This window comes from Elephas maximus, chromosome 22 (genome assembly GCF_024166365.1).
Source record: "Elephas maximus indicus isolate mEleMax1 chromosome 22, mEleMax1 primary haplotype, whole genome shotgun sequence".
Classification (NCBI taxonomy): Eukaryota; Metazoa; Chordata; class Mammalia; order Proboscidea; family Elephantidae; genus Elephas; species Elephas maximus.
Window position 1 is genome coordinate 22,585,423 of NC_064840.1, and position 27,824 is coordinate 22,613,246.

The 27,824-nt window shown below is 46.7% G+C and overlaps 2 long non-coding RNA genes and 1 pseudogene across 2 annotated transcripts; 2 read left to right on the forward strand and 1 right to left on the reverse strand.

Moving 5' to 3' along the window:
* Positions 1-5,223: 5,223 nt before the first annotated feature.
* On the reverse strand, positions 5,224-9,094 carry LOC126066034 (uncharacterized). The gene is made up of 3 exons (XR_007514991.1): positions 8,997-9,094; positions 6,513-6,626; positions 5,224-5,574 (listed from the first exon to the last, which is right to left on the reverse strand). It is a non-coding gene; the product is annotated as an uncharacterized LOC126066034 (long non-coding RNA).
* An 87-nt stretch (positions 9,095-9,181) lies between these two features.
* LOC126066033 (uncharacterized) lies at positions 9,182-12,274 on the forward strand. The gene is made up of 3 exons (XR_007514990.1): positions 9,182-9,271; positions 9,668-11,376; positions 11,476-12,274. It is a non-coding gene; the product is annotated as an uncharacterized LOC126066033 (long non-coding RNA).
* Positions 12,275-12,462: 188 nt separating this feature from the next.
* LOC126066088 (glutathione S-transferase theta-2-like) lies at positions 12,463-13,278 on the forward strand (annotated as a pseudogene).
* The last annotated feature ends 14,546 nt before the right edge of the window (positions 13,279-27,824 follow it).

Genomic DNA, 27,824 nt, shown 5'->3' on the forward strand with positions numbered 1-27,824 from the left:
TTTTTTTCTCACCCCAAATTGCAAATCCATTCTTTTCTATTCAAAGCCCAGGTTGCCGAATTCAAATGTCAAAAGACATGGCTGGGTTACTGTCCAGAGTTCATCTTGTGACCTGATACCAGTTGATCTCAGTAAAAGGGGGAGGGCAGGGTTCGATCAATCATGTTAAGATTAGCTAACAGTTGATGTTCTATATTTCTCCCTCCTCTTCTCTTTATATGGAGCCCTGGTGTTGTAATGCTCAAGAGCTGGGCTGCTAACCAAAAGGTCAGCAGTTCAAATCCATTGGCCCTCCTTGGAAACCCCATGGGGCAGTTCTCTGTCCTATAGGGTTGCTATGAGTCGCAGCAATGGCAATGGGTTTGATTTCTGTTTTTTTCTTCTCTTTATATTCCTCGTTGTACCTCACCTCCTCGAGCCATATGCTTTTTCTGGAATAAAATGGCTTCCCCATATGTACATAGAATAACTGCTCAGAATAAACCTATATTCAAATTTTGCTGAGTTTTGATTGTTTTTAACAGAGGTTATATGTAAACCCAATTTTGAATATTCAGAATTTCCTCCTGACCAATTCCTGTATCTGATAAGTCTTTCTGTTTAAGTTGAATAAAAATGTTTTTCTGTAAAAGGGTTTTGCTTCTCTGGCATTCAATTAACCCTTCCAGATTAGAGGTCTGGATGAGTATAGGGAATGACTTTTTAAAAAGTAGAGTTTTGGTTACTAAATGCTTTTATAACAAAGCCGAGGCACCTACCTGTGTGGGGGATGGGGAGGGCATTATGATCTTTGTTTTTCACATTTCTGGATGCTTCCTCCTTCCGAAGGAATACTCTCCATGCTTCCTTTCCAAGTGCTTTGAGTTCACACTGCTGAGCCTGCACTCACACTGAACCAGAAATGAGACAACAGGGGTGGTACCCTAGTCTGCACTTCCCATGAACTAGGTCACGGGCAAGCTAAATTGTTTGGAAATGGCTGCCTCTGGCAGTTTTCCTCTGAAACCAAGGACTGACCTAAATGAACTATTCTGACTGCTGTTCAGCCCCTAGGGTGGGAGAGTCCACAATGGGGGACCACATTAAAACATGGTACCCTCAAGTTGATTCTGACTCATAGCAACCCTGTAGGACAGAGTAGAATTGCCCTGTAGGGTTTCCGAGAGCAGCTGGTGGATTCAAACTGCTGACCTTTTGGTTAGCACCCGAGCTCTTAACCACTGCACCACCGGGGCCTTGGTAACCTGGCTGCCTGACTAATATATATCCTGCCTGGAGTGTCCTAACAGTCGTAAACACTGTGTGTGCCCTGGGGTTCAACTTTCATGTGTCTACTGTGACCCAGCCTCAGCCCTGGAAGCTTCCAGGTCAGCTTCAACTTGCTGGCTAGACTGTGCTGTGCCTGACTTGATGACTAGGGCCAGAAAAAGGTTCACACAGAAACTTAAAGAGAAAACCACCTGACTTTCTAAGACAGGTCTTTGTGATCAACAGGATTTGTTTTAACTGCCTAAGTCCAGGACCCCAGAAAGTATAACCCAAAACCAAACCAAACCCACTGCCATTGAGTTGGTTCCAACTATAGGACAGAGTAGAACTGCTCCATAGTGTTTCCAAGGAGTGGCTGGTGGATTCAAACTGCTGACCTTTTGGTTAGAAGCCAAGCTCTTAACCGCTGCACCACCAGGGTTCCAGTAAAGTGCGATCAATACCACCTGTCTTGCCTGCTGCATGAGGCCCTACTGATAATAATTTCCTGTAAAGATGCCTTCACTAAGGGTAGACTGTGCAGAAAAGAGTTAGCATTGAGGCCTGACTGCTGTCCTTAGGAAGCCCTGCTTGCACGAGCCTAGCTGATAAAAGTGGTTCACCTTGCCTGAACTCTTTGTACAAACAAGGTGGAATCTGGAGTTTTGAAAAGTGCTAGGCAGAGGTGCCTATGTGACCAATCCCAGTAAAAACCAGGGGCACTGACTCTGAAATAGCTTCCCTGGTAGACAATACTTCATACATTGTGGCGGAATTAAGTGTGTCCCGTGTGACTCCACCGGGAGAGGACTCTGGAAGCTTATGCCTGGCTTCTCCCAGACTTTCTCCCATCTGTCTTTCCTCTTTGCTGATTTTACTTCGTGTCTTTTGGCTGTAACAAATCATAGCCATGAGTATGTCTATATGCTGAGTTCCGTGAATTATTCTAGCAAATCATTGAACCTGGGGTGCTTCAATGGTTCCTGTTTGATGTCCCCTGAAAATGGCCCGTTTCCAGGAGCATCTCATCCAAAATGCGGTTTTCTGGAGCTTCTTTTCCTTGTCCCTCCGCTGCCCTGTTAGACTCGGAACATGGAGTGGGTCCCACCCTGACCCAGTCTCAAGGTACAGACCAAGTGCAGCCACGGAGGTTGTTTAGGGTGGTGGGATGGAGGAAAGGAAATGGGGAGAGTTGTCTGGAATTGTGATGGATTGAATTATGTCCCACAAAATGTGTGTCAACTTGGCTAGGCCATGATTCCCAGTATTGTGTGATTGTCCAGCATTTTGTCATCTGATTGTGTGGTTTTCCTACCTGTTATAAATCCTACTTCTATGATGTTAATAAGGCAGGATTAGAGGCAGTTATGTTAATGAAGCTGGCCTCAATCTACAAGATTAGGCTGTGTTTTGAGTCAATGTCTTTCAAGATATAAAAGAGAGAAGTGAGCAGAGAGACAGGGGGACCTCGTAGCTCCAAGAAACAAGAGGCAGCAGAACAGCACGTCCTTTGGACCTAGGGTCCCTGTGCTGAGAAGTTCCTCAACTGGGGAAGATTGATGGAAGGACCTTCCCCCAGAGCCGACAGAGAGAGAAAGCCTTCCCCTGGAGCTGGCACCCTGAATTTGGACTCCTAGCTTCCTATACTGTGAGAGAATAAATTTCTGTTTGTTAAAGCCATCCACTTGTGGTATTTCTGTTATAAAAAAAGATATAGCAGCACTAAATAACTAACACAGGGATCTTCTGCATTGTGCGGGTATGTTGGGCCAAGGGATGTGCCAGGTACAAAGGCATGGAGGTTAATGCATGTGCCTATATGGGAAATCAAATCTAGTGATATATTAAATATATATCAACTTGATGGAACATAAGGCAACCATTCCAATTACAAACAGATGGACTTTGTAGCGATGTGAAAATGTGCCCACAAAATGTGACAAGAATAGAAGTAGACAGAAAGAAGTTGACATACATGTAATGATGTTTATAGATAGTTTGAAAATAAAGCCTCATAACAGCCCTGTAACTGTAGGAACTGTCATCCTCATTTGACAGAAAAGGACACCAGGACACAAAGAAATTAATGAGATGCTTTAAGTCACTTGGCTAATAAGTGAGAGACAGAATTTAAACTGGGGTTGTTTGTATGCAAAGGCCAGGTTCTTTCAACTGTGGCCTACATGCTCCCCTCACCCCTCCATACACCACACCCATCCACATCGCTCCACATGCACACATACCGCTCTACTCACACACTGTTCCACATACCCCTATGCACACACCCCTCCACACACAACCCCTCCACACACGCCCCTTCCACACACACACCCCTCCACATTCCCACACCCCTTCATACACACATACCCTCCACATACCCACACCCCTCCACACACAATCCCCTCCACATACCCATACCCTTCACATACCTACCACTCCACACACACACCCCTCCACACATATCCCTAAACACACACCCCTCCACACGTATCCCTAAACACACACTCCTCCACACACACACACTCATATGCCTTCACATACCCACACCACTCCACACACACACCCCTCAAGAGGCTGCCCAGGGTGGGGAGTGGAAATGGAGAACCCTCCCCGCATAAAGCCAGGACTCCTACAAGGGGAGAGCCCATGGCCTTGACTCTCAGGCCTTGACATCCATCTCCTCTCCTGGGCTCTGCCTTCTGTACTCTCCAAGACCTGCCCACTAGCCTTAGAACTGGAGCTTTTTCTGAAGTAATTTTCCTGAAGTTGGTGTTTCCTCTGAGAGAGGGTGCTGGGACTCCTGACAGTTTGTCCCACAAACATGGAGGTAAAGGGAAGGTGGAAGAGGAGGGGCCAAACTCAGGAGTAAATCCTCATTCTCCACCGAAGAACTGAGAGGACCTGGCAGGTTCACCCCATTCATCCATTTGTTTCATTCAACAAATATTTACTGAGAATTTTCTGTGTGCCAGGCCCAGGTTTTGGGACACTCTTACGGATTGAATTGTGTCCCCCAAAATATGTGCTGAAGTCCTAACCTCTATACATGTGGATGTAATCCCATTTGGGAATAGGGTTTTCTTTGCTATGTTAATGAGGCCATATGAGTGTAGGCTGTATCTTAAACATAACCACTTTTGAGATATAAAAAGAACACATCAAACACAGAGCAAGCACAAACGGAGGAAAGAAAGATAGATGCCACCTGGAGATCACCAAGGAATCAAGGACCACTGGTGTTACAGAAACTAAGAGCCATCAGAAAAAAGCCGTCCCCTAGAGCTGGTCCCCTGAATTCAGACTTCTAGCTTCCTAAACTGTGAGAGACTGAATTTCTGTTCATTAAAGCCACCCATTTGTGTTATTTCTGTTACAGCAGCACTAGGTAACTAAGACAGGCATGTTTAAATAGAGAGAGACAAGCACTAAATGAGTCGATGAATACATAAACGCTCTGGTGGTGACTGAAGATGAAAAACAAAGCAGGGTAAGAGCATGAGTTATGGAGAGGTCCAGGAAGGCCTCTCTACTAAAGTGACATTTGGTCAGTTGAACACAGAGGAGAAGGAAGGGTGTGGACTTCCCCCAAGGGAAGCACCTCCACCCTGTCCTGTTGCTTCTTTTGAAGTCCTTGAGTCTTCCCACTAGAGTGGATTTCATCCTCAAATCCTGGTCCTCAAGTCTGGGGCCACTGCAGGGCTACAGGAAGCTATATTACCATCCATGCAGGGGCTGTCCCCCGGTACACAGGGAGGCTGCCGAAGTGAATGAATAATTTCTTTGATAAAAGTTAACACAAAGCTGGTTCCTATGAGGTGGAGGTTAAAGATGTCTCAAATGTCCAGCTTCTCCAAGCTGACATGCCACTCCATCATCTCTAACATCAACTACTCCCCCTTCCCTCAGTATTCTCCCACCCATCTTTGGGTTCAGTAATTCTCTGCAACGTCTCACAGAACCCATGAACTGTACTTACTATTATGGGGTTTATTAGGGAAGTAACAGGTTACAACTCGGGATCAGGATCAACTCGGAAGTAACAAGAACAACAACAACTCCTGATATAGTTCTTTATCAGAACAGCTTCTTCTGGGCTACTGCCACTGGGCTCTGCTCAGACCCTTGGTGTCACTGGGCCCTACTCAGGCAAGTGTTACAGATCTCAGCTCTGTGGGTTGGAAAGCCCCATCACAGGCATCTCATGCTGGTCTCCTGGTTCCTTGCGTCTTGTGCTGCTATCACTCTTGCTGCTGCCATGTGGTCTCTCATTCTTTCCAGTGTTACAACTCCTACTTCTTTCTCTCTCTCCGTGTCTCTCTCTCAAACCTGTCAAACAAGATAATTATATAGCAAGCTCCTTAACAGTTTCAAGAGGTGCCACCCCTACCCCTAGCAACAAAACGTACTAAACAATCCCCTACAAGGGTTCCATGCACCCACCTTATTTGCATTAGAAACACTGACAAGAGTACCATGCACCTTATTTGCATTAGCAGACTGTCCAATCCCTGCAAGGGTTCCACACACCTTATTTGCATAGTACCAGTAAGGCAGTTAACGGGAGTTATTATAAGACCAAGGCTAGAAAGGCCATATGAAAGTGATTCACTGCAACTCACAAGGCGAGAGACACTGGGAGCTCCAGGTCTCTGAGGTCCTTGTTAGCCCCCTCTTCCCCTAGAATCTCTGTCTTCACTGGGCTTCTCCAGGGCTAAGACTGCCTTGGGCTGTTGCTGAGCTGCTGGAGTTAGCACAGGCAAGGGTAGGCCAGGGTAGGGCTCAACACCTGCTTGTGAAAGCAATGAAGGAATGAAGATCACCCTCCATTACACAGAATGCAAGCAAGTGCGCAGCACAGGGTTGGCACTGGGGTGGAGTGTCCAGATCCTGGGGGGTTCAGGCCCCTGAAGGTCACCACCCCTCCTGCACAGAATGAGGGGAGAAGGGGGCTTGGTGACATCCAGGCATCCTTTGACCTTTCTCTGCCAAACCCAGCAGAGTTGCCATGGAAACAAAGCCCCACTGGAATGCTTCACAGTTTTCCAGATGTGACCTAGAGCCTGACGTGGGTGAAAGAGAAAGGAAGGGGAGGTTGGGAGTATGGCAGGGCAGGGATTAGACCTGGGCATCTTTAGGGACCATTATTCAGCCTACTACAGTCTGCCCTTTAGAGATTCACATCCATCCTACATGCAAAATACATTCACCCCATCCCAACGATCCCAAAACTCTCAACCCAGTACAGTATCAACTCAAAGTCTTACCTAAATATCCTCAGCTAAAAGTCTCAAATCTCATTGTCTAAATCAGATATGGGTGAGACTCTCAGGATGATACATCCTAGGGCTAAGTTTCTCTCTGTCTGTGGACCTGTGAAACTAGAAGACAAGTCATTTACTCCCAAAAGACAATGGTGAGACAAGGCACAAGATAACAGTTACAGAAATTCCCATTCCAAAAGGGAGAAGATGGAAGGAAGAAAGAAATACCTGGTCCCAAGCAATTGTGACACCAACTGGACAAACTCCATTAGATTTCAAGACCTAGGTATAATCCTCTGTGACCTGAGGCTGCACCTGCTGAGACCAAGGCTCCACCCTTGGAGCTATCTTTCCTTTTTCTTAAAGGGTAGCACATTTTTGTAGCTGAGTAGTTTTAGCAGTCTGTTTCCTGCCTTAGAAATTGGGAGTCCAGCAGCCTTCCTTCATTTCGTTCTCTGTCCTCTCAGGCCAAGCTGGAAGTGTTTATCTCAATATAACACCCTCAAAAATCTTGTACATCTCCTATGTATATCATGGATATTTACTCTGTTAGATAAGTGGATCTTTCCTGGATAATCCCATTTCTATTCCTGGCTTCTTCTGAAATGATTGAGGGAATGCAGAGTCACATGCTTAATCTCTTCAAAGAATTCTCTGTGTGAATAAATATTCTGCATTTTTTATCCTTCTGAAGCACTAGCAAAAGGTTGTCCAGTCACACCCTTGGCTTTTTCTTTACAGCAGACTTTTCTGACAGTATATTTCCTAATTTTATCATCTATTGTAACCTGGATAGGCTGAGAGTTTCCCAAATCATTTAAGTCCTGGTTCCTTTTTACTTAACACTATTTCTCTTAATTTTTCTCTTTCTTCTTGTATTTTACTTTAAGCAGCAAGAAGAAACCAGGTTGTACCTTCAACACTTTGTGTGAAAATCTCCTCAGTTGATAACCAATTCATTACTTATGAGTTCTGCCTTTCACACACAGTAAGACACAATTCAACTAAGTTTTCTGCCCCTACATAAAATGAATCACCTTTTCTCCAAGTTCCAATAACATGGTCCTCATTTCCTTCTAAACCCTCACCAGCAGGGACTTTAATGTCTGTATTTCTACCAACATTCTGCTTATGAAAATTTAGGTATTTTCTAAAGGGATATAGACTTTCTCTTGCTTGTGTGTCACTTTCTCCTGAGCCTCATTGGCAAAGTCTTTAACATCCATACTTCTACTAACAGTCTGTGCAAGGCAATTTGGGCTTTTTCTATCATGGGCTTTAAAATTCTTGCAGCCTCTGTCCGTTTACAAAGCCACTTTCACACTTTTAGGTATTTTTTTACAGCAGCACCACACCTGCAGCTACCAAAATCTGTATTATTTTCTTATGACCGCTGTAATAAATTACAACGAACTTGGTTTGGTGGCTTAAAAAAACACAAATTTATTCTCTTATGGTTCTGAAGGTCAGAAGTTCTAAACCAGTTTCACTGGACCTGGGCTGGGAGGGTGGAGAAGGGCTGTCAGTTTTCAAGTTTGAGAGGCCTGTGGAACACCCAGGCGGCTGTCCAGGTCAAGATCATCTCTCTGGGCATGGGGCTTAAGACTGAAGTCTACACCCAGAAGTAAGGTGACCATGGAGATGGAGGTCACCAGGGGGAATACACAGTGGGGAAAGGGTAGAGGTTAAGAACCAAGGTAAGGAGTCTGCACCTTGGGGGATTTTAGAGGTCAGGAAACTCTCAGGCTCTTCTGGGGCCCACCACCTCCTTCGTGGACACAAATTTCTTCTTGGACCATTTACTTTTCCAATTTCCTTCCATGTGAACCTCACCCTACCAGGGCTCCTAGGCTTTTCCTGGGACCTCTTTGCACTTGTCAGAGTTCTTTTTCTTAGAAAGGACAGAAACTCCGTGCCAACTGGTTTAGGCATGAAGAGGGGTTTCCCAGAGGATGTGTCCAGTGGTGGGAGGGGAAGGGTGCAGCCTGCCATCTGGGAGAACTGAATCAGAACTTGCATCTCTCCTCTGACCCTCGACTCTCCTTTTCTCTGAGCCAGCTTCATCCTCGCAGACTGGCCTGCGCAATAAACTCTGGAAGAGTGGCCACAGGGCCCCAGTTTACACCGCACACATTTACTCTACCAGAAGGACTGTTTCCCTCTCCCAAACTCCAAAAATCCCAGGGGAGGGTTGCCATTCGCCACCAGGTTGGGGCCCCTGGCCAGAGGGATGAGCTACTCCAAGAGACTTAGCCAGAGGTCGGTGCCCAGCCCTGGACCACTGCTGTGGCGCAGGGGAAGATGTCCACTCCCACTTGAAGCCCAGGGTTGGAGAGGGTGAGAGGAAGGAAGGGAGAAGGTGAGGTTCCTGGGCTATTCCTACCCAGTAGCTCTCTGGGCTGTGGTCTCCCTGACTGCTTGACCACTGATCTGCAAGCAATAGGGAGTTGAGTGTCCCATCCACCCCGGATTCCTTTCACCACCTACCAAGTCCAGAGACCCAGCGCACTGGGCGCTGTCCAGGATGGCTGGACGGCGGTACGCGGCGTGTTCACGAGGCAGGAATGCGGAAGGCCCCGCCCTGCGCGCCGCCTGGCCACCCTGCCGCGCGCGGGGAATAGGAGCGGCCGGAAAAGTAGGCACTACCGTGAATTTGATTTGGGGAGAGTGCGGTTTCAGAGATGGTGCGATCTCCGGGCCCACTCTGGGGTATCCTCGACCGGAGGCTACTGCTCTCCCCGGGTCTGCCCTAGAAGCTCGAGGTAAACGCGGTTCCTGCTCTTAGCCGGCGGGCAGCGTGCGCCCGGGGCTGAACAGGAACGGGACCTAGCAGGCACTGCTGGTCGCAGCCGAGGAGAGTAGGAACTGGCTCGGAGCGATACTAGGGGCGCGGCAAAGCAGAGTCCCGGATCGGAGAGGGGGCGGGACAGGGGCCTGGGTCGGGCAAGAGCCACGGGCGGAGCCGGGACGGGGACCGGGGCAGGGCGGGGGCAGGGCGGGGGCAGGGCGGGGGCAGGGCGGGGGCAGGGCGGGGGCAGGGCGGGGGCAGGGCGGGGGCAGGGCGGGGGCAGGGCGGGGCAGGGCGGGGCAGGGACCTGGGGTGGCAGCTACCGCGGGCGAGGTGGGGAGCTGGGCAGGGCCTGATCCTCTATTTCCAGGGAACGTCCTGTGCTTACCTCCGCTGCTGCCGAGGCTCCCTGCCACTCCGCCACCACACCCCGCCATGGGCCTGAAGCTCTACCTGGACCTACTGTCCCAGTCCTGCCTCCTTTGTCTACCTCTTTGCTAGGAGGAATGGCATCATCTTGGAGCTGCGCACAGTGGAGCTACTCAAAGGTGGACAGGCTTGTGCCCCACATGCCTTCAGGCCGGGCGCCTCCACGGCCCCTCCTTCCCGAGCTCCCATTAACTCCACACACCTCCATCCTCCCCACCCCGATTCTAGGATAAAAACATCGCAACGTTTAGTAGAGCAAAAAGAAGATTTTATTTAGCATATATTCAAAGAGGCAAGCTGGAAATGAACAAGCATGTTGTCAGAGCCATGTCTGCCCAAATCCAAGGAATGTTACGAAACAGACTAGAGTGGGAAAATGACCGAGAATGCTGCTAAAGCCATGTCTGCCCGAGTCCAAGGAAATATGACAGAATAAGCAAAAGTGGGAAAACTGACAAGCATGTTGCTAGAGCCATGTCTGCCAAGGAACATTACAGAGTCATCAGTGTACATTAACATTAAAAAAAAATAATAATAACGTTTACAAATAGGCAAAACCAATGAAAGCTTCACCTATTCACAGACTGGCTAGAGACTGTGATCCTACATTTTGAATTGTCTTTTTTAACAATCATTGGTACAGGTTTCAGTAAGGACAGTGAGGAAGGTCTTCATTGGTCCAACAAATCTTACTATTTGCTACATGCTAACAGAAAAAGAAAAAAGTGCAAAGTATGTGGGTCTTTTGTGCTGTGTTTTATGGTTTGTTTATATGAAAGCTTCCCTAAAAGATGTTTTCCAAGATTATCGTAGCTATTGTCTTTATACTTCAGGACCCAGTTTATGTGTCCTTGTGAGTCCTCGTGAGTCCAACTCCAGCTGGGTCACATTTTAGTACAGGGAATAATGGCTCCAATATTATCTCTTAAATCACCCCACAACGCTCCTCTCCTTAAGTCCCCCTCAACCTCGTGGTTCCCCATAACTGCTTCCTCCCTAAGTGCCCCTCAATACCACGGCTCCCCGAGGTCTCCTCCTTTCCTTCCCCAGCACCACTGGAGGTGACCCCAGCTTTGTGACCCTGGGCAGTCGCCTCTCTGGCCCTTAGTTCTCTTCTCTGTCAAGGAGGACCACGAGGAGGATCACGTACCTTCTGCTCTGTGGGGTGGGAAGCAGCATTCCAAGCATTGTCTGAGTTCCTGCGTTGAAAGTGTTTGTAAATTCATAAATCTTTGAAGATGTTGGGGAGATGCCATGTTGTCGGGGAATTGGGTCTGAGCCGCTCTCCTTGCTTTCCCTCCACTCGCCCACCCCTGTTGTTGTTTTGTGCCTTCAAGTTGATTCTGACTCATGGTGAGCCCATGTGTGACAGAGTAGAAATGCCCCCTAGGGCTTTCTTAACTGTAATCTTTGGGGAAGCAGATTGCCAAGCTTTTTTCTGAGGTACCACTGTGTAGATTTCAGCCAGCCACCTTTTGGTTACCAGCTGAGCAAAAACCATTTGTGCCAACCCAGACCTGGAGAAATAACCTCTCTTCACCCACCCGCGACCACTCCTGACTGTTTCCAACGCCATCCGCACGTGGCAGGGCAGGGCAGCCATCCCAACGCCCAGCCCGGGAGACCCAACCAAGAAGGCCCACACACTAGGTGGGTGAACCCAGCCCTCCCACCTCAACCCTGGAGGGGAGAAAGGGCAGAGGAGATGCTGCTCCTGCCCTGCCAACTCTCATGACCCCTTCCTCCTAGGACAACACGTGAGCGAGGAGTTTTTCTGAGTTAACAGCCTGCATAAAGTGCCCGCTCTCAAGGATGGCGACTTCATCTTGACCTTCACCCCTGAGCTCCAGCAGCTCACGGTGCTCCCCCTGGCCTCGGGCCCTCCCAGAATGCAAGGGCAGCAAGGGGACAGCCGATGGAAAGTCCAGGGTGACAGGTGGTGTGTCCTGTCCCTGCTTCTCTCTCATCTCCAACCTCCTCTTCTGGAGCCAAGCTCTCCCTGCCCCCAAGTGACAGGGCATTAGGAGAGAGGATGAGGGGACATATGTCTGGTGTTGGGCTGAGAATAAGTTCAACAAATGGAGGCTGGGCAGGCTTCTTCCCAACTCCTCCAGCCCACAGAGTTGGCCCAGCTCCAATAGGAGGAGAACAGAGGTCAGGCGGCTGCAGGAGTGATGGCAGGGCACCTGGCCAATGGGACCCACGGCAGACTGAGGACACGCTCCCTTTGCTGACCCCTGGCTCATGCAATGGGCCACAAGGGCAGCTTGGCTGAGCACCCACAGTGGGCTCGCCAGACACTTGATTGGCTCCATGGGCCCCGGTAGCCCCTTCTGAGCTGCATCACCTTGGGCAAGTTACTTAACTACTCTGACTCTCAGTGCAAAAAAGAATAAGACTCTCTACTCCACAGTCTACCTGTTGGGTTGTCACAGAGCTGAGGTTCTGAAAACTGCAAAGCAAAGGGCCTGGCCTAGTGTCTGAGACAAAAGAGAAAAGGGTAGGCTTTGAGAGGGAGTAATCAAGGGAGAATGGGAGGCAATGCCCAGGGTGCTGGGGGTGGGGGAGGCAGGAGGGGAGCCCACCAACTGCAGAGACACTCCCTGGGGGGATGGAAACAAGGCTGGGATTAAGGCCCTCACCACCTCTGCACCTGCCCCAGTGTGGCCATCCTGAACTACCTGAGCCTCAAGTACCAGACAGAGGCCCACTGGTACCCCCCCCCACCCCCTCGACATGCAGGCCTGCACCCGCATCCATGAATACTTGGGCTTTTACAATGACTGCATCTGAGGCACCTTTGATGTGCTGATATGGACCCAGGTGAGGAGTGAGCACCCTATGCAGGTTGGTGAGCACTGGGACCGGGAAGTGCAAGGGCCACAGGGTGAGCCACCCTCTACTGCCCTGGACGGACCAGGAGCTGCAGTTCCTGGGGGATAAGCCCTGCCTCGCCAGCCACCAGGTGACCCTGGCTGACATCATGGAGCTCAGGAGCTGATGCAGGTGTGTAATCAGTCAGTTGGGTGGTAGCTGTGGGCAGCCTCCCTCCCCTTGCTGCCCCATTAGACAGAAACACTGAGGCCCAGAGAGAGCCAGGGGTTTGCCCAGAATCTCAGCTTGTTACAGGCTGAAGTGGAGCTGGAACCCCTGACCTGCCTCCTGCCAGAACAGAAGGCCAGGGCAGGCGGCCACATCTGGCTGCAGCCCTGAGGCCAATCATGCCTTCCTGGGCTCAGGTGGGGGCTGGGGAGGTGACAGTGTCCTGACGGCATGGGGACTTCAGGACCTCACCACTCTCCCATCCATGTCCCTGCAGCCCATGGCTCTCAGCAATAACCCATTTGAGAGGTGGCCACGACTGGCGGCATGGCATGAGCGAGCGGAGGCTTTCCTGGGTGCTGAGCTGTGGCAGGAGCCCACAGCCCTATCCTGAGCATCCTGGAACAGGTGGCCAGCAAGATCATCCTGGTGCCCCCACCAGAGGCCCATCCAGGCATATTTCTCTGAATTGCCAGGATCCCAAGGGGCCTGGGCTTCCCTGAGGGCTAGCTGGTGAGGGCCAGGAAATTAGCAATAAAGATTCATTCTATTAGTTGTCCCATTCGTCTTTTGAGTCCTACTCCATCCAGTCTCCCATCTCTGGCTACAGGAAGGGTTCTGCACAGACATTGCTTTGCTTTAGGTGCAGCATATATAACAAACAGCAGACTAAAATCCACCCTATAGAAATGTTCACGATCATTAGCCATTAGAGAAATGCAGATCAAAACTACAATGAGATTTCATCTCATTCCAACAAGGCTGGCATCAATCCAAAAAACACAAAATAGTAAATGCTGGAGAGGCTGTGGAGAGGTTGGAACACTTATACACTCCTGGTGGGAATGTAAAATGTAGGAAATCAATTTGGTGCTTCCTTAAAAAGCTAGAAATAGAACTACCATACGATCCAGCAATCCCGCTCCTTGGAATATATCCTAGAGAAATAAGAACCTTTATATGAAGAGATATATGCACATCCGTGTTTATTGCAGCACTGTTTACAATAGCAAAAAGGTAGAAGCAACCAAGATGCCCATCAACGGACGAATGGATAAATAAATTATGGTATATTCACACAATGGAATACTACACATCAATAAAGAACAGTGAGGAATCTGTGACACATTTCATAACATGGAGGAACCTGAAAGGCATTATGCTGAGTGCAATTAGTCAGTTGTAAAAGGACAAATATTGCATAAAACCGCTGTTATAAGAACTTGAGAAATAGTTTAAACTGAGAGGAAAACATTCTTTTGTGGTTATGAGAGGGGGGAGGGAGGGAGGGTGGGAGAGGGGCATTCACCAATTAGATAGTAGATAAGAACTACTTTAGGTGAAGGGAAAGACAGCACACAATACAGGGGAGGTCAGCACAATTGCACTAAACCAAAAGCAAGGAAGTTTCCTGAATAAACTGAATGCTTCGAAGGCCAGTATAGCAGGGGCAGGGGTCTGGGGACCATGGTTTCAGGGGACATCTAAGTCAACTGGCATAATAAAATCTATTAAGAAAACATTCTGCATCCCACTTTGAAGAGTGGCGTCTGGGGTCTTAAACGCTAGCAAGCAGCCATCTAAGATGCATCAATTGGTCTCAACCCACTTGAATCAAAGGAGAATGAAGAACACCAAGGACACAGGGTGATTACGAGCCTAAGAGACAGAAAGGGCCACAGGAACCAGAGACTAGATCATCCTGAGACCAGAAGAACTAGATGGTGCCTGGCTACAACCAATGACTGCCCTGACAGGGAACACAACAGAAAACCCCTGAGGGAGCAGGAGAGCAGTGGGATGCAGACCCCAAATTCTCATAAGACCAGACTTAATGGTCTGACTGAGACTAGAAGGACCCCAGTGGTCATGGCCCCCAGACTTCTGTTGGCCCGGGACAGGAACCATTCCTGAAGCCAACTCTTCAGACATGGTTTGGACTGGACGATGGGTTGGAGAGGGATGCTGGTGAGGAATGAGCTTCTTGGATCAGGTGGACACTTGAGACTACGTTGGCATTTCCTGCCTAAAGGGGAGAAATGGACACGAAAAGAGAGAGTGGAGGGAGGGAGCGGGCTGTCTCATTAGGAGGAGAGTAACTGGGAGTGTATAGTAAGGTGTATATAAGTTTACATATGAGAGACTGACTTGATCTGTAAACTTTCACTTAAAGCACAATAAAAATTATTTTAAAAAAACCACCCTATATAAATAAAAAAAAAAAAATTTTTTTTTTTTAGCTCCTGAAAATAAGATGAAGAAAAACAAATCATTTAAAAATCCACAAATGTTATCAGTATTTTAAATATCATAAAGGATCTGAAAACTTCGAATGAGTAACCAAGAGTTTGTGGCTCTATTTCATTATCACATGTAGGAGAAAAGGTAAAAGTATGTCCCAGTAACCTTCACAGTAACCATAGTAACCTCACTAATAAGTCGAAATAGCAGTATCCCCAGGGCAGTAAGATATTAAGTAAGAAACCAGGTAGAATTGCAGATGATGGCGCATAGTAAGGCTCTTTGAACTCTAGGAAACAAAAAACATCTTTTGGCAAGGACTCCTGGCGGGTAAGAATAGCTTCATAACAACAGAAAACAGTGTCACGCATCTGCATATATGTTAGCCAGGGTCTAGCTAGGAAAGGGAACCCACACTAGCTATTTCAACAGAATTCATTTAAAGTATTGGTAATCAGGAGTCCTGGGTGTGCAGATGGTAAAGGCACTCAGCTAGTAACCAAAAGGTTGGAGGTTTGAGTGCAACCAGAGGCACCTTGGAAGAAAGGCCTGGCGGTCTACTTCTGTAAGATTATAGCCATTAAAAATCCTATGGACCTGAAAGCATTTCCCTTGAGAACGGGAACCAGACAAGGATGCCCTTTATCACCGCTCTTATTCAACATCGTACTTGAAGTCCTAGCCAGGGCAATTAGGCTAGACAAAGAAATAAAGGGTATCCAGATTGGTAAGGAGGAAGTAAAGCTATCACTATTTGCAGATGACATGATCGTATACATGGAAAACCCGAAGAAATCCTCCAGAAAACTACTGAAACTAATAGAAGAGTTTGGAAGAGTCTCAGGATATAAAATAAACATACAAAAATCACTTGGATTCCTCTACATCAACAAAAAGAACACCGAAGAGGAAATAACCAAATCAATACCATTCACAGTAGCCCCCAAGAAGATAAAATACTTAGGAATAAATCTTACCAAGGATGTAAAAGACCTATACAAAGAAAACTATAAAACTCTGCTACAAGAAATTCAAAAGGACACGCTTAAATGGAAAAACATACCCTGCTCATGGATAGGAAGACTCAACATAGTAAAAATGTCTATTCTACCAAAAGCCATTTATACATACAACGCACTTCCAATCCAAATACCAATGTCATACTTTAAGGGAATAGAGAAACAAATCACTAATTTCATATGGAAAGGAAAGAACCCCCGGATAAGCAAAACATTACTGAAAAAGAAGAAGAAAGTGGGAGGCCTCACCCTACCTGATTTCAGAACCTATTATATAGCTACAGTAGTCAAAACAGCCTGGTACTGGTACAACAACAGGCACATAGACCAATGGAACAGAATTGAGAATCCAGATATAAATCCATCCACGTATGAGCAGCTGATATTTGACAAAGGACCAGTGTCAGTCAATTGGGGAAATAATAGTCTTTTTAACAAATGGTGCTGGCATACCTGGATATCCATTTGCAAAAGAATGAAACAGGACCCATACCTCACACCATGCACAAAAACTAACTCCAAGTGGATCAAAGACCTAAACATAAAGACTAAAACGATAAAAATCTTGGAAGAAAAAATAGGATCTACCCTAGGAGCCCTAATACAGGGCATAAACAGAATACAAAACATTACCAAAAATGATGAAGAGAAACCCGATAACTGGGAGCTCCTAAAAATCAAACACCTATGCTCATCTAAAGACTTCACCAAAAGAGTAAAAAGACCACCTACAGACTGGGAAAGAATATTCAGCTATGACATCTCAGACCAGCGCCTGATCTCTAAAATCTACATGATTCTGTCAAAACTCAACCACAAAAAGACAAACAACCCAATCAAGAAGTGGGCAAAGGATATGAACACACATTTCACTAAGGAAGATATTCAGGCAGCCAACAGATACATGAGAAAATGCTCTCGATCATTAGTCATTAGAGAAATGCAAATTAAAACTACGATGAGATTCCATCTGACACCAACTAGACTGGCATTAATTCAAAAAACACAAAATAATAAATGTTGGAGAGGCTGCGGAGAGACTGGAACTCTCATACACTGCTGGTGGGATTGTAAAATGGTACAACCACTTTGGAAATCCATCTGGCGTTATCTTAAACAGTTAGAAATAGAACTACCATACAACCCAGAAATCCCACTCCTCGGAATATACCCTAGAGATACAAGAGCCTTCACACAAACAGATATATGCACACCCATGTTTATTGCAGCTCTGTTTACAATAGCAAAAAGCTGGAAGCAACCAAGATGTCCGTCAACGGATGAATGGGTAAATAAATTGTGGTATATTCACACAATGGAATACTACGCATCGATAAAGAACAGTGACGAATCTCTGAAACATTTCATAACATGGAGGAATCTGGAAGGCATTATGCTGAGCGAAATGAGTCAGTTGCAAAAGGACAAATATTGTATAAGACCACTATTATAAGATCTTGAGAAATAGAAAAAACGGAAAAGAACACATACTTTTGTGGTTACAAAGGGGGGAGGGAGGGAGGGAGGGAGGGAGGGAGGGAGGGAGGGAGAGGGCTTTTTATTGATCAATCTGTAGATGGGAACTGCTTTGGGTGAAGGGAAAGACAACACTCAAAACAAGGAAGGTCAGCCTAATTGGACAGGATTAAAAGTAAAGAGGTTTCCGAGATAAAATGAAAGCTTCAAAGGATAGCGAAGCAGGGGCTGGGGTCTGGGGAACTTGGTTTGAGAGGACTTCTAAATCAATGGGCAAAACAATTCTATTATGAAAACACTCTGCATCCCACTTTGAATTGTGGCACCTGGGGTCCTAAATGCCAACAAGCAGCCATCTAAAATACATTAATTGGTCTCAACCCACCGGGAGCAAAGACAAAGGAAGAACACCAAGGTCACACGACAACTAAGAATCCAAGAGACAGAAAGGGCCACTTGAACCAGAGACCTACAATATCCTGAGACCAGAAGAACAAGTTGGTGCCCGGCCACAATCGATGTCTGCCCTGTCAGGGAACACAACAGACAACTCCTGAGGGAGCGGGAGACCAATGGGATGCAGACCCCAAATTCTCATTAAAAGACCACACCTAATGGTATGATTGCGACTAGAGGAATCCCAGAGACAATGCTCCCCAGAACTTCTGATGGCACAGGACAGGAACCATCCCCGAAGACAAATCATCAGGCATGAAAAGGACTGGTCAGTGGGGGGGAGAGAGATACTGATGAAGAGTGAGCTAATTAAATCAGGTGGACACGGGAGAGTGTGTTGGCAACTCTTGACTGGAGGGGGGATGGGAAGATAGAGAGAGAGGGAAGAAGGTAAAATTGGCACGAAACGAGAGACTGTAAGGGCTGACTCAATAGGGGGAGAGCAAGTGGGAGAAGGGAGTAAGATGTATGTAAACCTACATGTGACAGACTGATTGGAATGGTAAATGTTCACTTGAAGCTTAATAAAAATTTAAAAAAAAAATCCTATGGAGCAGTTCTACTCTGACACACATGGGTCTCCATGAGTTAGAATCAACCCCACAGTAACTGGTGACCAGGTTATGAATCCTGAAAAAGCAGAGATAATCCAGATTTTCACAGAGGCATCCACTGCAGGAAGGAGCTACCACCCCAAGGGCTGGAGGACCAAGGGAGGAAATTGGTATTATAAAAACCTAGATGCTGGAGGAGGGCCCATGGAGCTGGAACTTGAACATTTGATAAGGGTCCTCCACAGTGGGTATTGATGCCTCCGGAACTCCAAGGAGGGCCCTGTGGCCTTGGCACCAGACCTCTTGAGGGGGAAACCAGGTGGATAGTGCTGGTATCTCTCAGGATGAAGGAAGTGTGGAAGTCTTGGCAAAGCTGCAAACCAGACCCAACCACTGTTCGTGGAGTGAACAGTCACACCCAGAGTGAAGACTCACTGTTGTAGCGATGCTGATAGTGCCAGAACCCTCCAGCCCCCTCCTCAGTTTAGGGCAGGGCTTAACCCTGACTCTGATACCCCATGGTGCATGGCAACGCCAGCTAATTCTTCTGAATTCCAGATGTTTCCAGCTGTCCCACAATTCCTTGCATCCACACAATGGTCTAAGTCCGTCTGATAGGGAAGCTGGTAGCTGATTGCGTCCTGTGGCCATTTCTGCACAACCTCCTTCCATTGCCACTCGTATGCAATGACCCAGTGCCATTCACCTCCTCCTGGAGCTGACTGCTGTGGTACTGTGGGTTGGGGCAGGGGCCAGGAGGGTAGAAATCAAGGGTGGGTTCTGCTGGAATCCAGGTGCAAGGGAGAGTGCAGGGTTACAGCTCAGCTGGGAATGGCCTAGGGGCCAGTGGCCCAGCCCAGTACAGAGCAGGGAGAGTCTCCCACCAAGGCTCTCTTCCTCCTGCCTGAGGAAGTACCTGCCACTGTGCCCTAGGCCTCCCCATCCCAGCAGTGGCTCATGCAAACAAGTGCCATCAAGCTCAAGAGACTAGGGAGCAGCAAGGCCTTGGCAGAGGCCTGACAAATCGCTGTCTCATATGTCAAAGGCAGAGGTGACTGGGCCAGCCTCCAATCTAAGAGTTAACGGCTACACCCATGTAGACACCCTCAAGGAAACTCCCCCTACTTGAGAAGACCAGTGACTTGAGGAACACCCTTTAGGAAGAACAGTGACTGGGGTAACGATGGTGACTTGAGTCATACCCTTTAGTAAGGTAGGGACTCAAGATACATCCCTAACCCTGCCTCATTAACACAACCAAAGGCATAGAGGCTGGAATTCACAACACATCACAAAATGGAAGGATAACTACATCAGATCACAAAAAATGGGGGACTAAAATACAATACTGGGAATCATGGCCTAGCGAAACTGACACACAATCTCAACAATCACAGATTCCATATACTTTATTTGCATAGTTGCACTCAGTCATTGTGTATGAGTCACAAGACTATGGCTAGAAGGGTCATGTTAAGTAATTCATTGCACTGCAGGTGCCATCGAGTCAGTTTGAGCTCGTAGTGTCCCTATGTAAAACAGAACAAAACTCTGCCCAATCTGGCACCATCCTCACAATTGTTGCTATGTTTGAGCCCATTGTTGCAGCCCTGTGCCAATTCATCTCACTGGGGGTCTTCCTCTTTTTCGCTGATCCTCTACTTTACCAAGAATGATGTCCTTCTCAAAATACTGGTCCCACCTGACAACATATTGTTATGGATTGAATTGTGTCCCCCAAAAATATGTGTCAACTTGGTTAGGCCATGATTCTCAGTATTCTGTGGTTGTCCTCCATTTTGTGATTGTAATTTTATGTTAAAGAGGATTAGGGTGGGATTGTAACTCTCTTACCAGGTTACATCCATGATCCAATGTAAAGGGAGTTTCTCTGGGGTGTGGCCTGCACCACCTTTTATCTCTCAAGAGATAAAAAGGAAAAGGAAATAAGCAGAGAGGGAGGTCCTTATACCACCAAGAAAGCAGTGCCGGGAGCAGAGAGCGCCCTTTGGACCCAGGGTCCTGGTGTGGAGAAGCTCCTAGTCCAGGGGAAGATTGATGAGAAGGCCAACAGAGAGAGAAAGCCTTCCCTTGGAGCTGATGCCCTGCGTTTGGACTTTTAAGCCTACTTTACTGCGAGGATATAAATTTCTCTTTGTTAAACCCGTCCACTTGTGGTATTTCTGTTAAGCAGCAGTAGATGACAAAGACATATGTCCAAAGTACCTAAGATGAAGTCTCACCATCCTTGTTTCTGAGAAGAGTTCTGGCTATATTTCTTCCAAGACAGATTTGTTTGTTCTTCCGGCAGTCTGTGTGTCTTAGACTGGGTTCTCTAGAGAAGCAAAAACAGTAAAGTATATAAATATATATACAGAGAGTGAGATTTATATCAAGGAAATGGGTCACACGGTTTTTAGAGGCTATAATGCCCACATCCATGGACGAGGAAAAGGTTTCTCCTGACTCACATAGCAGCAGGGGCTGGTGAACCTAAGATTGGAAAGCTGGAGAGCCGGGCTGTTGGTTACAAGCTGTGAAGATTGATGAATCTCAAGATCAGCAGGCAAGACCCCAGGCAAGCTGCCAGCTCAAGTCCCAAGAGCTGGAGGTCAGAAGAACAGGAGGCAGCGGTAGGATCCAGAACAAGCAAAAGCCCCAGCAAAGTGAGCAGGAAGAGCCAGGTGGCGGAGGGTGGAGAGATGAAGGCTGAGGGGAGCAGTGAGCTGTCACGGGCAGATCCTATCATGGGGGTGATCACGTATCAAATCTCAACAGGGAAGTGATCACAACATTATACAACTGCCAAAACACTGAGAATCATGGCCCAGCCAAGTTGACATACGACCTTAACCATCACTTTCCACTCCTTGTCAACTTGGCACCTGTACACATCTCCTTAAACCATATATAACCTCTGAATAAAGACAATTATAAAGTCATACTTGGGCCTAACATGATACAACGAACTCACATACAACCTTAAATGCAATAGCCCTGTTTACATCTTATATTTTATAAATGAAGAAAACAAAAATATTTGATGCAGGGCAGAAATACTCATAAAAATTACAGTCCTCGTTTCTGCAACTAGTCATGTGGCTGTAACTGGTATTTAGTAGAACTACCTTCTTCCACCATCCATTCCGTATTTCCTTTGCCCTTAGCAGGCATTTAAGCTGTCTGGTGGGGTCACCCAAAGCTTCATTCCTTAAAGGTCTGGACCATTAGTAGTAATGTCAGATTAGGTTGCTATAGTTTTCCACTGACTTTGAATCACAGGGCATGGTAGTACTAAGAGACACTCTATGGGATCTCCTGCATTCCAGACATACACTTCTTTACTTCCATTAAGGAATATCAACCCGATTTCCTCTTGGTAATCAGGATCAGTCACATCAGCCGGTATGGTAACTCCCTTCTTTGCCTGTTGATCCGAGGCATAAGGAGCCCAAAGTGGCCAAAGTGGCATTCTTAGCTTCCAGGTCAGTGGAATCAGTGATGTGCCTCCAGGTGGGAGCATTCCTCCCTTTGGAACTAAGACCTCTGGACCTGCAGAGCATAAAGTCATGGGGAAAGGAAGCAAAAATCTTGCAAGTGGGTCACTAAGGGTAATAGTGAGTGGTGCCATTCTTATTTCCACCCCTTGATTCCTGGACCCATGAGTCCTGGCTACGGGAGAAACAGTACCGTATATTGGACGCTGGCTTAGAGCATGTACAGCCTCCTGGAGAACATTGCCCCAATCCTGCAAGGTATTGCTGCCTAGCTGACACCATAATTGTGTCTTTAAGAGGTCATTCCATCATTCTATAAAGCCAGCTGCTTCAGGATGATAGGGAACATGGTAAGACCAGTGAATTCCACAAGCAAGGGCCCACTGCCACACTTCATTTGTCGTGAAGTGAGTTCCTTGATTCAAGGGAATGCTGTGTGGGATACCATGACGGTGGATAAGGCATTCTGTAAGTCCACGGATAGAAAGGGGCTGTAATGCTGCCGTTGTCCTCTTTCGAGTGGTGCCTGCATATCATGCAGAACCATCTGTAAACCAGGCACGAGTTTTCTCTTCTTCAGTCAACTGATCATAAGGAACTCCCCACAAGACCATAAGTGCAGGCAGGGATATGGAAGGTAATGTGACAGGAGTGGAGACCATAGGCATTTGGGCTACTTCCTCATGCAACTTACTTGTGCCTGCAGGCCCTGCTCGGGCCTGATCTCGTCTATACCACTTCCATTTAATGAGGAGTGCTGCCGTGCGCGTCCACCCTTATGACTCTGTGAGTCAGAGAGCACCCAGTACATGATGGGCAGCACAGGTTGCACGGTGACTTGGTGTCCCGTGATTAAGCGTTCAGTCTCTACTAAGGGCCAGTAACAAGCGAAAAGCTGTTTCTCAAAAGGAGAGTAGTTATCTGCAGAGGATGGAGGGCTTTATTCCAAAATCCTAAGCGTCTGTGCTGTGATTCATCAATAGGGGCATGTCAAAGACCCCAAAGAGCATCTCTATCTGCCACTGACACATCAAGCACCATTGGATCAGCCGGATCATATGGCCGGAGTGGCAGAGCAGCTTGCATAGCAGCTCTGAACTTGTTGCAGGGCCTTCTCTTATTCAGGACCCCACTCAAAACTAACAGCTTTTCGAGTCACTTGATAAATAGGCCAGAGTAGCACACCCAAATGTGGAATATTTTGCCTCCAAAATCCAAAGAGGCCCACTAGGCACTGTGCCTCCTTTTTAATTGTGGAAGGAGCCAGATGCAATAACAATTCCTTCACTTTAAAAGGACTATCTCAACATGCCTCACACCACTGGGTCCCTAGAAATTTCCCTGAGGTGGAATGTCATGGATTGAGTTATGTTCCCCCAAAAATGTGTATATCAAATTGGTTAGGCCATGCTTCCCAGTATTTTGTGGTTGTCCTCCATTTTGTGATTGTAATTTTATGTTGAGAGGATTAGGGTGGGATTGTAACACCACGTTTACCCAGGTCTCCTCCCTGATCCAAGGTAAAGGGAGTTGCTCTGGGGTGTGGCCTGCACCACCTTTTATCTGTCAAGAGATAAAAGGAAAGGGAAGCAAGTAGAGAGTTGGGGACCTTATACCACTAAGAAGCAGCACCAAGAGCAGAGCAAGTCCTTTGGACATGGGGTCCCTGTGCCTGAGAAGCTCCTTGACCAGGGGAAGATTGAGGACAAGAGCCTTCCTCCAGAGCTGACAGAGAGAGAAAGGCTTCCCCTGGAGCTGATGCCCTGAATTTGGACTTGTAACCTACTAGACTGTGAGAGAATTAATTTCCCTTTGTTAAAGCCATCCACTTGTGGTAATTCTGTTACAGCAGTAATAAATGACTAAGACATGGATGTTGCCTGAATTTTTGTGAAATTAATTTCCCACCTTCTAGCACAAAATGTTTTACCAGTAAGTCCAGGGTCATTGACACTTCTTCCTTACTAGGTACAATCAGCATAATGTCATCAATGTAATGGACCAGTGTGACATCTTGTGAAAGGGAAAGGCGATCAAAGTTACTGCAGACTAAATTATGACATAGGGCTAGAGTGTTGATGTAGCTCTGAGGTAGGCAACTGAAGGTCTATTGCTGGCCTTGCCAGCTAAGGGCAAACTGCTTCTGATGGTCCTTTGAAACAGGTATGGAGAAAAAGGCATTAGCCAGATCAATAGCTGCATACCAGGTGCCAGGAGACGTATTAATTTGCTCAAGCAATGAGACTACATCTGCAACAGCAGCTGCAATTAGAGTCATCACCTGGGTAAGTTTTTGATAATCCACTGTTATTCTCCAATATTCATCTGCTTTTTGCACAGGCCCAATAGGTGAGTTGAGTGGGGATGTGGTAGGAATCACCACCCCTGCATCCTTCAAGTCCTTGATGGTGGCAGTAATCTCTGCAATCCCTCCAGGAATGCAGTATTGCTTTTGGTTTACTATTTTCCTAAGTAGGGGCAGTTCTAATGGCTTCCACTTGGCTTTTCCTACCATAATACCCCTTACTCCATTTGTGAGGGAACTGATGTGGGGGTTCTGCCAGTTGGTGACCATTTCTATTCCAATTATGCATTCTGGAACTGGGGAAATCACTACAGGATGGGTTCAGGGAACCACTGGAGCTGCTGTGAGACTGACATGAGCTAAGACACCATTAATAACCTGACCTCTGTATGACCCCACTCTGACTGGTGGGTCACAGTGACATTTTGTGTCTCCTGGAATTAGGGTCCGTTCTGAGCTAGTACCCAGTAATTCCCAAAAGTCCGATTATTTTCTTTTCCCCAATGAACAGTCACTCTCGTAAAAGGCTGTAGATCACTTTAGTGAAGGCTGGGAGAAAGATTAACAATATAAGTTTTTGGCAGTGTACTGGTGTCCTTCCTCAAGGGAACTGACCTTCCTTTCAATCAAGGGATTGTGGATCTGTGAACTCACTCGAGTCTGGGAATTGATTGAGGGACTATGACTCTCTATTCTGGTAATTTGAGTTAGACTGTTGTTCACTTGACCTAGAATTCATCTGCTTGTACAGATCAAGTAAATATTTGGTAGATTTCCTATCTATTTGCTCCTAGGAACACCATGACTAGGAAGACAATGCCATAAATCCACATGAGTCAGACTCTTCTGTTTACTGCTTTGACTCTGCTGTCCATTATGGTAACCACGCTGTCAGGAATTAAATTGTGTCCCACAAAAATATGTGTCAACTTGATTAGGCCATGATTCCCAGTATTGTGTGGTTGTCCCCCATTTTGTGACTGATATAATGTTCCTATGTGTTGTAAATCCTAATCTCTGCCTGTGGTTAATGAGGCAAGATTAGATCATGTTAAAGAGGATTAGCGTGGGATGTAACACCCTTGCTCAGGTCACTTCCTTGATCCAATGTAAGGGAGTTTCCCTGGGTTGTGTCCTACACCACCTTTTATCTTAGAAGAGATAAAAGGAAAGGCAAGACAGCAGAAAGTGGGGACCTCCTACCACCAAGAAAGCAGCCAGGAGCACAGCATGTCCTTTGGACCTGGGGTTCCTGCATGGAGAAGCTCCTAGTCCAGAGGAAGATTGATGACAAGGACCTTCCTCCAGAGCCATCAGAGGAAGTCTTCCCCTGGAGCTGATGCCTTGAATTTGGACTTTTAGTCTACTTGACTGTGAGAGAATAAACTTCTGTTCGTTAAAGCCATCCACTTGTATTTCTGTTACAGCAGCACTAGATAACTAAGACACAGGCCCACCTTGTCTTTGTGGATTGAGTGCCTCCACTCAGCAGGGCTCCAACCAGCCCCATTGTTGTTAGGTGTCTTAATCCAGTCAGTGCAGTTCTCACTGTTAAGCCTGACTTACATAAAACAGCAATCATGACAGTCTTCAAGGATGCTTGGGCTCCCTTCACAAATTTGTTCCTCACTGTTGTGGTAAAAGTTGTGTCCTCTGGGCACTCCATGTGTGGGTCTGTGGCTCTAACCTGATAAATCCACTTTACCAAGCCAATTTGCCTAAGCCTTGGATACCTTCTACTACAGCATATCAAGGCAGGTCTGGTGCAGACCATCATGCAATCCATTCTTCAGCAACCCAACCAAGTAAACTATTAGATCCTTTCCTAACTTCTCGAGCTGAAACATTGAATGAAGAATCTGTGCTTAGTGAGCCCACATCGATAAACTCAGATCGATCCATCCTTATGTTCCTTGCACCATTATCCCACACCCTTAATAGCTATTCCCATACATATTCCCCAGGTTTCTGTTTGTACATATTAGAAAAGTCAAGCAGTTCTTTTGGAGTGTAGCATACCTCCTCCTGGGTTATACTTTGTACTTCACCATTTGGGGCTCACTGGGACTTAAGCCCAGTTATAGGTCTAGATGCCAAAATCAATGGCTCGGACGTGTTTTGAGAACATTCAGCGTTGTCTTGTAAGGCATCTACCTTAGGTTATGTCCCAGGCAATAACTCATACAAAGGCGCTTTAGATACAGTTGGCTTAATCTCATTAAAAGGGAGTGGAGGGGCTAATGGTTCTATTGGCAGAAGTGATAAAATGGAATTTAGGGGCTCAGTGTCTCCACTTTCCTTATTGTCTGCAACTGAACTATTCTAACTCTTCAAAACAGAAAACATTTTCCCCTGAAACGGTTAGTTTCAAAATGCCTGTCAATAGGAAGCTACCACTTGTCTGTTAGTTTGTTGTATTGTGGTGGCTTGTGTGTTGCTGTCATGCTGGAAGCTCTGCCTCCGGTATTTCAAATATCAGCAGGGTCCATCATGGTGGACAGATTTCAGCAGAGCTTCCAGACTAATACTATTCTGAGCACGTTACATATTATCACCTTGCCAGGTCCTCGTGGAGCCTTGCTCAGCGAGCTTGCTCATCATTTTCTACAGCACAGTCACTGCACGGGTGGGCCAGAATTTAGGTGACTAGTTCCTGCTGGCGACCTGTAAATCTTTGACTATTACCAAGAGTGCCATAATGGGCATCAGCATTTACATGTGAGTGTGGCTATGGGTTGTCATTTTAGGCACCGTATAGATGGCTCTGACTTAAGGTGATCTTACGTACAGTAGATCCTTGTATTAGTAGGTGTGTTTGAGCTCACTGTTGCAGCCACCATGTCAGTTCATCTCATGGAGGGTTTCCTTTGTTTTGCTGATCTTCCACTTTACAAAACATGATGTGTGTGGTAACTGCTTTTCCTATCGATTGATCTTTCCTAATGATGTGTCCAAAGTAAGCAAGATGAAGTCTCACCATTCTTGCTTCTGAAGAGCATTCTGGCTGTACTTCCTCCAGGACCGATGTGTTCTTTCTTCCGGAAGTCCGTGGTATATTCAATATTCTTTGCTAACACCACAATTCAAATGCATCAGTTGTTCTTCTGTATTCTTTTTGCATTGTCTAGCTTTCACATGCATATGAGGTGATTGGGTCATGTGCACTTAGTTGTCAAAGTGACATCTTAACTTTTTTACACTTGAAAGAAAGGTCTTGTCTTAGGCTGGGTTCTCTAGAGAAGCAAAACCAGTAAAGTGTATAAATACGTAGAGAGAGAGATTTATATCAAGGAAACAGCTCACACGATTGTAGAGGCTGAAATGTCCCAAGTCCGTGTATCAGGATAGAAGCTTCTCTCAATTCACGTATCTACAGGGGCTGGCGAAACCAAGATTGGCAGACTGGAGAGCAGGGCTCCCACACTCAGTCTGTGAAGATCTATGAATTCCAAGATCTGCAGATAAGCTGGTAGTTTCAGTCCCAAGAGCCAGAGGCCAGATGAACAGG